The sequence below is a fragment of the Acomys russatus genome, chromosome 4, assembly GCF_903995435.1.
Source record: "Acomys russatus chromosome 4, mAcoRus1.1, whole genome shotgun sequence".
Lineage (NCBI taxonomy): Eukaryota > Metazoa > Chordata > Mammalia > Rodentia > Muridae > Acomys > Acomys russatus.
The window spans coordinates 71,931,498-71,945,578 of NC_067140.1; the positions used below are offsets into that span (position 1 = coordinate 71,931,498).

Below are 14,081 nucleotides of genomic sequence, written 5' to 3' on the forward strand. Positions count from 1 at the left end.
CTATATTATGACTTAAAAGACTTTGCTTCTATCAAGTTAGCATATATATTCTTCTTTGTTTAGGTTTCCAAGCCATATGCAATTGACTTACGTGTATTGCAGCCGAAGTCCAAAGGGATGAGAAGGAGGAATGTGCAGTGGCCTGTAGTAATATTTGCCTTTGACAGAGAATATTTCTCAGTAACTCAGAGGACGAATGGTCAGAAGAAACTAACTTTACACCCAAAGCATCCACTGCAGAAATCTTTTAGTGAACATTATCTTGTTAACTGATATTCAAAACAAACAAAATAAAAAGATATCCCTGAAAAATATATCAATTATTTACAAATGAAATGTGCTTCTTAAATTAAGAAAAAGGCTAAAGTCTAGGACTGGCAAGATGGCTCAGTGAGTGAAAGCATCTGTCACGAAGCTTGATTATATGGGTTCGATCCCCGGGACCTGCATGGTAGGTGAAGGGAACTAACTCCCTCAGGTTGTTCTCTGACCTCTGCACACATACACAGTTGGAAACGCTGCATTCAACATGCTGTTGACAAGACATTTAAAATAAGACATATATGCTGATTTCTTATCTCTCTACTTGTCATTTATGTATTTTTAAAATCCACAAAAAATTGTGTGCATTACATATGTGTGATGGATAGATCTGTGTGTGTGTGGGGAGAGAGAGAGAGAGAGAGAGAGAGAGAGAGAGAGAGAGAGAGAGAGAGAGAGAGAGAGAGAGAGGTCTGTGTAGAATACTTATGTGTGATGCATGGACCTCAGTATATGTGTTCTTTATATGTGGTGCATGGATCTGAGTCTCTCTCTCTCTCTCTCTCTCTCTCTCTCTCTCTCTCTCTCTCTCTCTTTCTCTCTCTCTCTCTCTCTCTCTGTGTGTGTGCGTGTGGTGTGTGTGTGTTTTCTATGCAGAACAGTTATGTGGTGCATGAATCTGTGTGTGTATGTGTGTGTGTGGGGGGGTGGTTTCTGTGCAGTATACTTATGTATGGTACATGGACATGAGTATGTGTGTGTGTGTGTGTGTGTGTATGTGTGCTTGTTGGTGTGCATGACAAGGTAACACATAAAACCTTCCTCTATCACTTTCTACCTTGTTGTCTTGAGACAGGATCTCCCACTGAAGCAGAAAATAACAGTCTCAGTTAGGTGCACTGGCCAGCAAGCTCTTGCAGTCTGCCTGTCTTTGTCCTTTAATGCTGAGGTGATAGGCCTGAACAGCCTTGCAAACTTTGCATAGTAAAGATTTGAACTCAGGTCCTCACGTGGCAGAGCAAGTGCTCTGACCCACAGATTCGTCTCCTTCCCCAGGTTGAAACTAGTTTTAATAATATTGTTTATCTAATGTAAAAATACCATAATTTAATTTGGACACCTGGCTCCAGTCACATGCCAAGAACGTAATTTGTAGTTAGTGAGTACTGTACTCAGTAGTACAGCCACAGGCAGGTCTTGGACATAGTGCCCTCCTTTACAGACATCACAACAGAAAAATCTATGGGTTAGAAATTTTTATGTCCATCCTATGGCTGTATGTTTACAGGCTTTCAATGTTTAACACACAGACAATCAGCAAAGGCATTGTCTGCGATGCTTATGGGCACGTTCATTCAGAAGAATCTACAGGGATGGGACTAATGGTCTGTCTTTCTGAGAAACCTAGAAACACAACCTGTACTTTTGTGTGAAACAGCAGCCTTAACTCAGCAAAACACCATTTTACAAACAAGCAAGCCAGTGGGTAAATAATCACACAGGCTGTCATGGCTCATAATTCAAATGGGACCTCTCATGGCATGACAAATTGTGTACCACGCTCTGAAAAAGACATGTGGAGAAAAGTTTGTTTCCTAATGACTCTCAATTGCTACAGGCATCTATTAAATTTTCAGAGGCAAATATCTGGACCCACACAGTAATATTCAGAGCAAGAAAACTATATTACAGAAAAAAGCAAATAACTATTTCTCTTTTATTAGTTTTGTATGCATAAGGCAAATATGTAATGCAGTACTGAAAGACCTTTATTATTTTTAATATCTATTTTTTCTGGCTTGGAGTATATGAATAATATTGAAATGCCCAGCATTACTAGACTAATGCTGTTATTTTCAGAGGCAGGAAACCTGCCTCATGTTTCTCATTGTAATATTCCTGCATTATAGAGCAGTGCCAGACACTTGGTAGACTCTCAGTAAACATTTGTGAAAGGATGGATGCTGAATAAACCTCTCTCTGTTTCAGATTCTGGCTTCAGATAATCACTTGTTGGGCAAATGTACTGTCCTGACACTGCATCATCCTACTCTCTGCATTCCAGGGACATTCTTATTTCCTGCAATGACTACCTTCTATGTAAAAGTTCTTTTGTATTGGGGAAGTTTTATTCTATGATTTTGTTGAAAATATTTTCTGGGCCTTGGATCTGCAAATCTTCTCCTTCTTTTATTCCTATTATTCGTAATTTTGGTATTTTCATAGTGTCCCAGATTTCTTGGATGTTTTGTGTCAGGAACTTCTTAGGTTTAATTTTTTTCTTTGGCTGGTGTATTTATTTCTTCAATCTTATCTTCTACCTGAGATTCCCTCTTCCATCTCTTGTTGGTGATACTTGTGCCTGTAGCTCCTGTTCTCTTCTCTAGCCTCTCCATCTCCAGGACTACCACGATCTGTGTTTTCTTTGTTACTTCTATCTCCATTTTTAGGCCTGGGACAGTTTTATTCATTTCCTTCACTTGTTTCATTGTATTTTTCTGTATTTCATTAAGGGATGTATTCATTTCCTTCACCTGTTTGATTTACTTTCCTTATATTTCTTTAGGGGATTTATTCATGTCCTCTTTAAGGGCTCTATCATCTTTATAAGGTAGGGTTGCAGGTCCTCTTCTTTTGATTCAGCTATGTCAGGGTGTACAGGGCTTGCTGTAGTAGGATGGCTTGGTTCTGGTGATGGTGTATTGCCCTGGCTCTTGCTGATTGTGTTCTTTCACTGGCCTTCAGCCATCTGGTTATCCTTGGTGTTGCTGGATGGTCCTGATGCTGGCAGGACTCCTCAGGGAAGCAGCAGAGCCTTGGCCCTGATAGTGGAGCTCAGCGCATAGCAGGCTGCTCACTCTTGTTGTCTGGATATTCATGGGGACTTACAGGCCTGGATGTTCCTCTGCCTGCTGGGTCCAAGGTAGACAGGAGAAAAGCTGAGCAGGGTCTAACCTGGCTGTTCCTAAGGACCCACAGTCCTGGATGATCCTGAGGCCAGAAGGCCTCCTCCAGAGGGAAGATTATGCAGCTCTACTGGCTTTGTCCCCTGGTAGGTAGGAGAAAATGTGCACAGGCTTTAATCTGGCTGTTTCTGGGAACACGTAGTCCTGGATCATCCTGGGGCCAGCAGGCCTCCTCCAAAGAGAAGGTTATATAAGAAGCTTACAGAACACCAAATAATTTGAATAAAAAAGAAAATCCTTACACCACATAATAACCAAAACACTAAATATGCAGAACAAAGAAAAAATATTAAAAGCTGCAAGGGTAAAAGGCCAAGTCACATACAAATGCAGACCTATCAGAATTATACCTGACTCCTCAACCCACACTCTAAATGTCAGAAGGGCACTATGAGGCCACAGATGTCAGTCAAGACTAGTATACTCAGCAAAATTTCTAATCAGCATATATGAAGAAAACAAAATATTCTCTGACAAAACAAAATTTAAACAATATATACCCACAAATCCAGCCCTACAGAAAATACTAGAAGGAAAACTCAAAACCAAGGAGGCTGACTACACCCAGGAAAACACAGGAAATACATAACATCATATCACCAAAACCATAAGAAAGGAAACACACACATATTCTATCATCACCAATATCAAAATTACAGAAATTAACATGCACTGGCCATTGATAGCTCTCAACATCAATGAACTCAGTTCCCCCAATTAAAAACCATAGATGGGCTGGAGAGATGGCTCAGAGGTTAAGGGCACAGTCTGCTCTTCTAAAGGTCCTGAGTTCAATTTCCAGCAACCACATGGTGGCTCACAACCATCTGTAATGAGATCTGGTGCCCTTTTCTGGCCTGGAGATGCACACGCAAACAGAATACTGTATACATAATAAATAAATATTTTTTTAAACCAGAGGTTACTAGAATGGGTGAGAAAGCATGACCCATCATTCTGCTACATAAAAGAAACACATCTCAGCAACGAAAATAGACATTACCTCCGAGCAAAGGGCTGGAAAAATGTTTTCTACGAAAATGGACCAAAGTAGCAAGTTGGAGTAGCCATTCTAGTATCTAATAAAATAGACTTTCAACCAAAATTAATCAAAAGAGATGAGAAAGTACACTTCATACTCATCAAAGGAAAAATCCATCAAGAGGACATCTCAATCCTGAACATCTATGCCCCAAATGCAAGGTTACCTACATTAATAAAGCTTAAATCATACATCAACACCCACACATTATAGTAAGAGACTTCAGCACCCGACTCTTACCAATGGACAGATCATCAAGACCAAAACTAAACAGAAATAATGAAACTAATAGATACCATGACTCAAATGGTCCTAAAAGATATCTACAGAACATTTCACCCAAACACAAATGAATACACTTCTTCTCAGCACCCCACAGAACTTCTCCAAAATTGTCCATATACTTGTGCTCAACAGATCCAAGAAAATTGAAATAACCCCTTGAATCTTATCAGACCACCATGGCTTAAAGCTAGATTTCAATAGCAACAGAAACAAGAGAAAACCTAAAACTCATGGAAACTGAGCAATTTTCTACTCCATGACCACTGGGTCATGGAAGAAATAAATAAAGAAATTAAAGATTTACTAGAATTCAATGAAAATTAAGACAAAACATACCCAAAAAGTTATGGGACGCAATGAAAGCAGTGTTAAGGGGGAAAGTTCATAGCACTGGCACTGAATGCCTTCATAAAGACATTGGAGAATTCTCAATACTAGCAGTTTAAAAGCACACCAAAAAATCTCTAGAATAAAAAGAAGCAAACATACCCAAGAGCAGTAGATAGAAGGAAATAATCAAACTGAGGGCTGAAACCAGTAACTTAGAAATAAAGAGAAAAATACCAAGAATCAATGAAAGGAAGAACAGGTTCTTTGAGACAATCAGCAAGATAAACAAACCCCTAGCCAACCTAATAAAAGGGCAGAAAGACAGTATCCAAATTAACAAAATCAGAAATGAAAAGGGTCCCATAACAACAGACACTGAGGAAATTTAAAGAATTTTTTCTCTTACTTTGAAAGCCTGTATTCCACAAAATTGGAATATCTAAAGGAAACAGACAATTTTCTGGACAGATTTCACTTATCCAAGCTAAATCAAGATCAGGTGAACATTTTAAACAGTCTTATAACAACTAAGGAAATATAAGCAGTCATTAAAAATCTCCCAAGCCAAAAAACAAAACACAGGGCCAAATAGCTTTTAGTGCTAATGACAATACTCTTCAAACTATTCCACAAAATAGAAATGGAGGGAACATTATCAAACTTAATCTATAAGGCCACTGTCACCCTGATACTTAAACTATACAAAGACTCAACCAAGAAAGAGAATTTCAGACCAATATCCCTCATGAACACTATGCAAAAATACCCAATGACTTAATTGCAAACCAAATCTAAGAGCACATCAACTCTATCATCCATCATGATCATGTAGGCTTCATCCTAGGGATGCAGGGATGGGGCAACATACAAAACTTCATCAATGTTATCCACCATACAAACAAACTGAAAGAAAAAAAATCACATGATTGTCTCATTAGATTCAGAAAAACCCTTTGACAAAAATCCAACACGCCTTCATGATAAAAGTCTTGAAGAGATTAGGGATACAAGGCCCATACATAAATATAATTAAGGCTGTATACAGCAAAGCAATACCCAACATCAAATTAAATGGAAAGAACCTCAAGACAATTTCACTAAAATCAGGGACAAGACAAGGATACCCACTCTCTGTATATCTATTCATCATAGTACTTGAAGTTCTAGCTAGAGCAATAAGACCACAAAGGAGATAAAGGGGATACAAATTGGAAAATAGGAAGTCAAAGTACCCTATTAGCAGATGACGTGAGAGCATAATCAGTGATCCCCAAAACTCTACCCGATAACTCCTACAGCTGATAAATATCTTTACCAAAGTGGCTGGATATAAAATTAGCTCAAAAAATATCAGTAGCCCTCCTATATACAAACAAAATTAGGCTAAAAAGGGAAATTATGGAAACACCACCTTTTACAATAGCCACAAATAATATAAATTATCTTGGTTTAACTCTAAGGAACTGAAAGCATTGTATGACAAGAACTTCAATTCCCCGAAGAAAGAAATAGAAAACATCAGAAATGGAAAGATGTCCCATGCTCATGGATCAGTAGGATTAACATATTAAAAACGGCCATCTTACCAAATGCAATCTACAGATTCAGTGCAATTCCCATCAAAATACCAACACAATTATTTTATAAACCTTGAAAGAAAAATTCTCAACTTTATATTGAAAAACAAAAGACACAAATTAGCTAAAACAATCATATACAATACAAGAACTTCTGGAGGTATCTTAATCCCTGATTTCAAGCTGTACTACACAACGATAGTAATAAAAACTGCATGGTACTGTCATAGAAACAGACTGATTGATTAATAAAATTGAATCAAAGACAGAAATAAATACACACACCTACAGACACTTGATATTTTGACAAAAAAGCCAACACTATATAATGGGAAAGAAAGCATCTTCAACAAATTGTATTGGTCTAACTGGATATCTACAAGTAGAAAAGTGCAAATAGGTTCATATTTATTATCATGCACAAACTCAAGTCCAAGTGGATCAAAGACCTCAACATAAAACTAAAAACATTAAATGTATTATAAGAGAAAGGAGGAATAGCCTTGGACTCATTGGTATAAGAGACAACTTCCTGAACAGAACATCAATAGCTCAGCCTCTATAATCAACAATTAACAAGTGGGACCTCATGAAACTGAAAAGTTTCTATAAGACAAAGGACACTGTCAATAGAACAAAATGGCAACGTAAATATTGGGAAAATATCTTCCCCCACTCTACATCTGACAAAGGGCTAATGTCTAAAATATATGAAGAACTCAAAACATCAAACACCAACAAACCAAATAATCCAACTTTAAAAAGGGGCACAGAAATAAACAGAGACTTCTCAACAGAGGAATATCGAATGGCCAAGAAGCACTTAAAGAAATGCCCAACATCCCTAGTCATAAGAAAAATGCAAATCAAAATGAGTCTGAGATTCTATGTTATACCTGTCAAAATGGATAAGATTAAAAAAAAAAAAAAAAAACTCAAGTGACAGCACATGCTGATGAGGATGCGGAGAAAGGGGAACACTCCTCCATTGCTGAGCAGAGTGTAAACTTGTATACAACTTTGCAAATCAATTTAGCACTCTCTCACAAAATTGGCAATAGCTCTACATCCAGACCCAACTATTCCACTTCTGAGCATATACCCCAAAGATATTCTATCATACAGCATTTGCTCAACTATGTTTATAGCAGCTCTATTTGTTACAGCCAGAATATGGAAACAACCAAGATGGCTCTCAACCAAATAATGGATAAAGAATACCTTTGCAAAATGGATTACTACTCAGCTATAAATAGAAGGAAAATTTTGAACTTTACAGGCAAATGGATGGAACTAGAAAATATCATCCTGATTGAGGTAACCCAGATCCAGAAAGACACACATGGTATGTACTCATCTGTAAGCAGATTGTAGCCATATAGAACAGGATAAGCATACGATATAATTCAGAGGCCCAAAGAAGCTAAGTAAGGAGGACCCAAGGTAGAGTCATTGAACCTCTCTCAGAAGGGGGAAACAGGAAAGACGGCAGAACTGGTTAAAGAGAGAGGAGAGGATATGAGCAGGAGTTTGGAGAGAATTGAGAATAGGGAACAAATGTCAGGAGAGTGGGGGTGGGGAGCATTGGGGGTAGTGTTTGGGGAGGGCAGAGGGCTTGCAAAGAGAAGAGGAACTGTGGGCAGAGCATCTCTGAGACAAGTTGGAGACCTACCTACACAGGTTAGGCTCCTGGGAGGATATGGGTGGCTCTAGCAGAGACTACTAGTGTGTGTGTGTGTGTGTGTGTGTGTGTGTGTGTGTGTGGGTCATGGAGACTGAAAAGGCCACCCTCTAACCAGACAGGACTCCTAGTGGAGAAAGAACAACACCAGCATCCACAAAAACTTCTAGCCCAAATTTACCCCGCCTACAAGATGTGCCGGGATAAAGATAGAGCAGAGATTGAGGGAATGCCAACCAGTTCCTGGTCCAACCTGAAACCCACTCCATGGGAGAGAGCCAACCCCTGACACTATTAATGACAATCTGCCATGCTTGCAGAAGGGAGGCTGGTGTAGCTGTCTTCTGAGAGGCTCCACTCAGCAGCAGATTGAAACAGATGCTGAGACTCACAGCCAAAAGTTAAGAGGAATGCAGGAAATCTTGTGAGAGAGTGGGAGGAGGATAGAAGGACCTGGAGGGGAGCTCTACAAGAAGATTAACAGAGCCAACAAACCCTGGGCCTGGGGGTGGGCTGCAGAGACTGAAACACCAACCAAGAACCATGCATGAACTGGATCTGGGCCCCCTATACATGTGTACTTGATGTACAACTTGATCTTCATGTGGGTCCCCTAAAAGAGAGGAGCAGGAGCCGTCTCTGACGTGGACTCTGTTGCTTGCCTTTCATCACTTCCTCCTGTTGGGGCTGCCTTGCCAGGCCACCATGAATAAGGATGCAATCGGTCCTGATGCACCTTGATATGCTGGGATGGGTTGATCCGGAGGATCCCATTTTCTGAGGGATAGGGGAAGGGTGATAGGTAGAAAGAATGTGGGACTGGGAGAAGAGGAGGGAGTCCACTACAACTAGGATGTAAAATGAATAAATAAATAATTTAAATCATAAAAATTAAAAATAATGTTCTTTTGAAGAAGATTTAGTTGCTTAGAAGTGTTCTCTCTTATCACAATGTAGGCCTGCTGGAGTAAAGGCATTATATGAATCACTGCTTTACCCTTTGTAGAACATTACCCACAAAACAGATAGATGATCAATAAATATTTATGGAAACAATAAATTTTACCCCTATAAAAAGGTCAACATCCTTAGACGTCAGGAAAATGCAAATTAAAACGCTTTGTGTGAGTAAGAATGACTGTCATCAACAAAGCAAATGCTAGCAAGTGCTGGTAAGGATGTGGGATAAGAGGAGATCTTGTATAGAGATGCAAAGTTCTGGAGCCACCATGGAAATCCCCATAGAGGAGCTTCAAAACACTGAAAATAGAATTATCATATGACCCTAGCTTTACCCAGTTTGGGTGTATACCTGAAGGATTCTGAGCTAGTCTACTACAAAGATGCTTACAAACCTTAGGTGTGTATTGTGAATATACTGGACAAAACTATAATCTATCTTAAGTGGGAAATATTCAAAGAATACTATTTGGTTTAGAGCATCCCTAGTCAAGGCAATTAAACATAGTTCCCAAACTTACAGCCAACGCTGGCTTCAAAGTGTCTTAAGTTCTTGACAATAGCCTATGGTATTGGCATTGCCTGATCAGTGTGACAAATTTGACAAGTATAATGCTTATATTACTTATTTGGATTTGTGAAAGAAGAAAAATGAAATGAGAAAACAAGAATAAGTATTGTTGTAGGTGGGATGGGCTGCTTTATTTATTTTATACAAATCCTCAACATAATGCTTAGAGATTCTGAGAGGAGGTAAAAATGTGTAAATCCTAACCTGAACAAATATTTGAATTGTTTGTACTTCTAAACCTTTTCACACATAGAATTTCTTTTGACATATATCACAGTTTTAAAAGTTGATCAGGGTAGTTGATACTGGACCACACCTAGCAACATATAGTTCCGTGTCCTGTAAGATCAGATGGCTGTAAGAATGGAAAAGTGCTTTATTTAAGGAAGGTTTGATATAATTGCACTACTTACGTTCAGTCACCTAACATTGTGTACTCCCTTAGGGCACTTTTCCCTTCCTTTTCTATATCATATGTGGCATAGGCAGAGAAGTTGGTTGCTTTTTGCTTTATTCAGAAAGGTTAAGAAGTGACTCAAGGCTGAAATACTATCTCTAGGTGTCACGCCTGAAAGAACAAGTGATCACCAGCTCCCTTCACTAAGTTTCTTGTGAAGCTTATTGTAACGGAAAGCCACTCAGCTTTTGTACAATTTGGAAGTGTAATTGGAATTTGACAAAAAAAAACATATTATAATTTTTTTTTCTATCTTTCTCACATTGTGAGCACATGTACTCAACGTTTCACTAACTCCTTATGTTCTAAGGGGTGACTCTTGGGGTTAGGGATAATCCATTGAGAATATTGGTGGGGTTTCAACCAAAGCCATGACAACCCTGTACTTTAACCAGACCTTGAGCAGCTTCATTTCATGTTATCAGTTGTAGTAACAGCTGCTCTTCTACATGTTTAGAACATACACTCTTCATGGTATTCCTACAAGGCTCTCCTGGCCTTGGGGCCTGCTGTGTTTCCCCTTCTTCAGTCTGTTCAGATCACAGACACTTCTTGACTTACTTTCTGTCCTAGAGAGCAGCAGATGAAAAGAAAGCCCCACTCCCAAATAATTATGTTTGAGGAGTTCTTTTAGCAACTTTCCACTCATTTTTTTTTTTTTTTGTCAAGTCAACCACTTACCTGTCTACAGGGCATGGGACTCTACACATAAATAATTACACTGCTGTGGAGAAACAGCCTTAGGTGGATATTTGCTTTCAGTAAATGTATTCCTTATTAAATCCTAAAGGATTATTAAAGTTACGAGAAGGAGGAGAAGCATTTCTTTGCTGTGTGCTTTTATTTTAATGTGCAGTGACTAGGATGTTGTGGCATATGAGTGATGTATGAGACAGAAGTGTTGTACCGCAAAGCATAAAGCCTGTAAGTTTCATAGAAAATGTATTTCTAAGATGCCTAGGCCAACTTATATTTACAGGAGTAGACCCTGGAGGACAGGATCTGCAATATCAGATCATAGGGGCAGTAGGAATATATCCATGGGGATATATCTGTATCTGTAAAGGGGATCTTGAGTGGAGATGGAAGGGAAGGCACAAGTACTTCCACAGCCAATAGGCATACTAGAGACCCTCTTACAATTGACTAAGCAATTGTCCCTGTAAAATCATAAAAAAAAAACCTACTTTTTAAGTTATATCACTACAGAGTATCTGTTTTTGAGTTCCAAATAAATGAAATCATACATGTTTTTTGTGTGTTTCTGGATGCTCTGGCTCAACACAGTTTGTCAAAATCTTCTGCTGTATATATTAATAGTGCATTTTATAGTGCTGTACTGTACTGCATTGGGTGAATAAAGTAAGCTTTGCATTCTCCTGTTGTTGATCTCTGAATTTGTATCTAGATTATTGTTAATTGATCCATTACGCATCAGTTTCCCTTAGAAATACACCTTGGGTGCTAGTGTTAAGCCCCAGATAGAGGATTGTATATAGTTTTATATTCATGGCACCTTTGAGCTTTAAAACATGTTAAAATAGGTTTTATAATTAAAATGAACAAATAAACAGATGCCACAAGAGCAAACATATAGTAGTTCCACTTCTCACTGCTGTGATAAAATAATCTGCTGAAAGCAACGTGAGGGAGAAAGCTATGTTTTGGCTCTCAGCTGTAGGCATAGTCCCTCATAGTGGGGAAGTCACTCTGGCAGGAATGAGAGAGTGTTAGACACAATGCATCAACAATCAGGAAGCAGAGTGTAAACAGGAAGTGGGAGTGAACTATACATCTTCAAGGTCTGTCCCTGTGTTATCCACTTCCTCTAGCAAGGCTCTGCCTTCTAAAGGTTCCCCAGATATACCCAAAAGCCCCATCGGCTGAGGACCATTTATCCAAACACACTAGACTATAGGGAGTATTTCACACCAAAACCATAGCAATATACAACACAGAATATTTATTTTCCCTGACACAAAATAATCTAATTATTATGTAGATAAAATTTGCTTTTAGAAGATCAACATTCCTGCTATACACTGCTTAAATTTGAACTTATGTGCAGCCTAGATTCAGATTAAATTCTGCTTAGAAATATATCCTACTTTCCTACAAAAATCAAGCTTATAGTGCTTGAATACCTTGTTTGGAAAAAAAAGATAATTTAACAGCAAGAAGAGAAAGCAGGCATAGGTAATGGGCTTGAACACAAGAAAGTGCATGATACGCATAATATAATTTTATTTTATACACTATTTACAAAGCAACCCCCCCCCCACTATTGTGGAAGATAAGGCAAGAAAACTAATTTGTTCCATGTTTGTGGGTGGAAAATCAAAACTAAAACTTAAAATCAGAAAGTATCATGACAGAAAATGCTATATCAAAGTGCTAAAAAAAAAAAAAAAAAAAGTCTGTAGGCAATGTAGACTGTTGTGAGCAGGAGTGTGTGCTTATCTTGCTGCATTGACTCCACCTTGGTTGTAGACGTTTTTTGTTTTTTGGGTTTTTTTCTTTGTTTTTTGTTTGTTTGTTTGTTTTGAACATTGTTTCTTTCTTACATTGGTTTGCATGAGCAAATGAAATATCAGGTCCATTTCCTTCATTTACAATATAGGAATTTGGTGATTTCAAAGCTGTAATTTCTGGCTGGTTAAAATTTTACCCTTACTGCCCTTAGAGGCAATGCAGGTGTGGCTGCTGTGTCACATGAGTGTCAGTAGGTGGCAGAGAGGAGAGAGGTTACTTCTGTGCTCAGGGTTCTGACCTGGGAACACCTGAATGCTGGGTAGCCTAAAACTCCCTGAAAGAAGCAAGCCTGAGATAACCAGTCTGGTGCCTTGAAAGCCCGGACAGGCTCCCAGCACAGGGATTGAGACAAGGATAAGAAGAGCCCTGCCTGGGAACCAGGAGTGAGCCAGAGACAACCACCACTCCAGTGTCAGAGGCCTGGACAAGAAGCTAACGTGAGTACCACGCAGGCCTAGACTGGCAGATCATGCCAGGGATGACCCCAGTTAGGCACCATAATGCATGGGTGGGGCATAGCACTCCTGAGACCACTACTCCTGAGATGATCCCAGATACTCAGAGACCCTGGGTACAACTAAAAGAAGCAAGTAAGTGGTGGAGAAATGAAAGAGAAAGAGAAACTGGCAGATGTGGGCACAATGAAGAGAGACCATGTGCTGAAATATAAGGGTCTAAGGGAGACATTTCTTATCCGAACCACCATGTTAGCAAAGATTAATTTCTCATTCTGTAGTCTGCTTCTTCATTTAGTTCTTGGTATCTTTTGTTGTAGAGAGCTTTTTAGTCTCATGAGGTCATATTTATCAATTGTTAGTTTTAATGCTTGTACTAATGGAATCTTACTCAGACAGTCGTTCCTAGTGCTTGTAAGATAAATTATATTATTCAGTTTCCTCTCTAATTGATTCAGGGTATTGATATTACACTTCTTCATTCTTTTTTTTTTTTTTTTTTGGCTTTTCAAGACAGGGTTTCTCTGTGTAGCCTTGGCTGTCCTGGACTTGCTTTGGAGACCAGGCTGGCCTCAAACTCACAGAGATCCGCCTGCCTCTGCCGCCTGAGTGCTGGGATTAAAGGCGTGTACCACCTGAGTTTTGTTTTATATATAATATATATATGTATGTGTGTGTGTGTGTGTGTGTGTGTGTGTATTGCACACCCACACATGTGCATGCATATGTGTGTGTGCACGTGCACACATGTGTATGCGTATTTGTATACAGGAAGATAATGTTGTCTCTCTGAAACTACAGGATTATCATATAGTGGGGTCCCACAGATCACTCTTCAAACATTACAGAATATTGATTCCTGTTACCATCTGGAATTTGATGTTAAGACCATATTGTTGAAGACAACACATATTGAGTCATGGTACATGGAGAATTCAAGATGGTACTGTTGTAAGCCTCTTAA

The 14,081-nt window shown here is 38.9% G+C and overlaps 1 non-coding gene across 1 annotated transcript; it reads left to right on the top strand.

Annotated features, from left to right (window-relative positions):
- Positions 1-12,802: 12,802 nt before the first annotated feature.
- LOC127188702 (small nucleolar RNA SNORA17) lies at positions 12,803-12,934 on the top strand. Its single transcript, XR_007830561.1, has one exon. It is a non-coding gene; the product is annotated as a small nucleolar RNA SNORA17 (small nucleolar RNA).
- Positions 12,935-14,081: the final 1,147 nt, after the last annotated feature.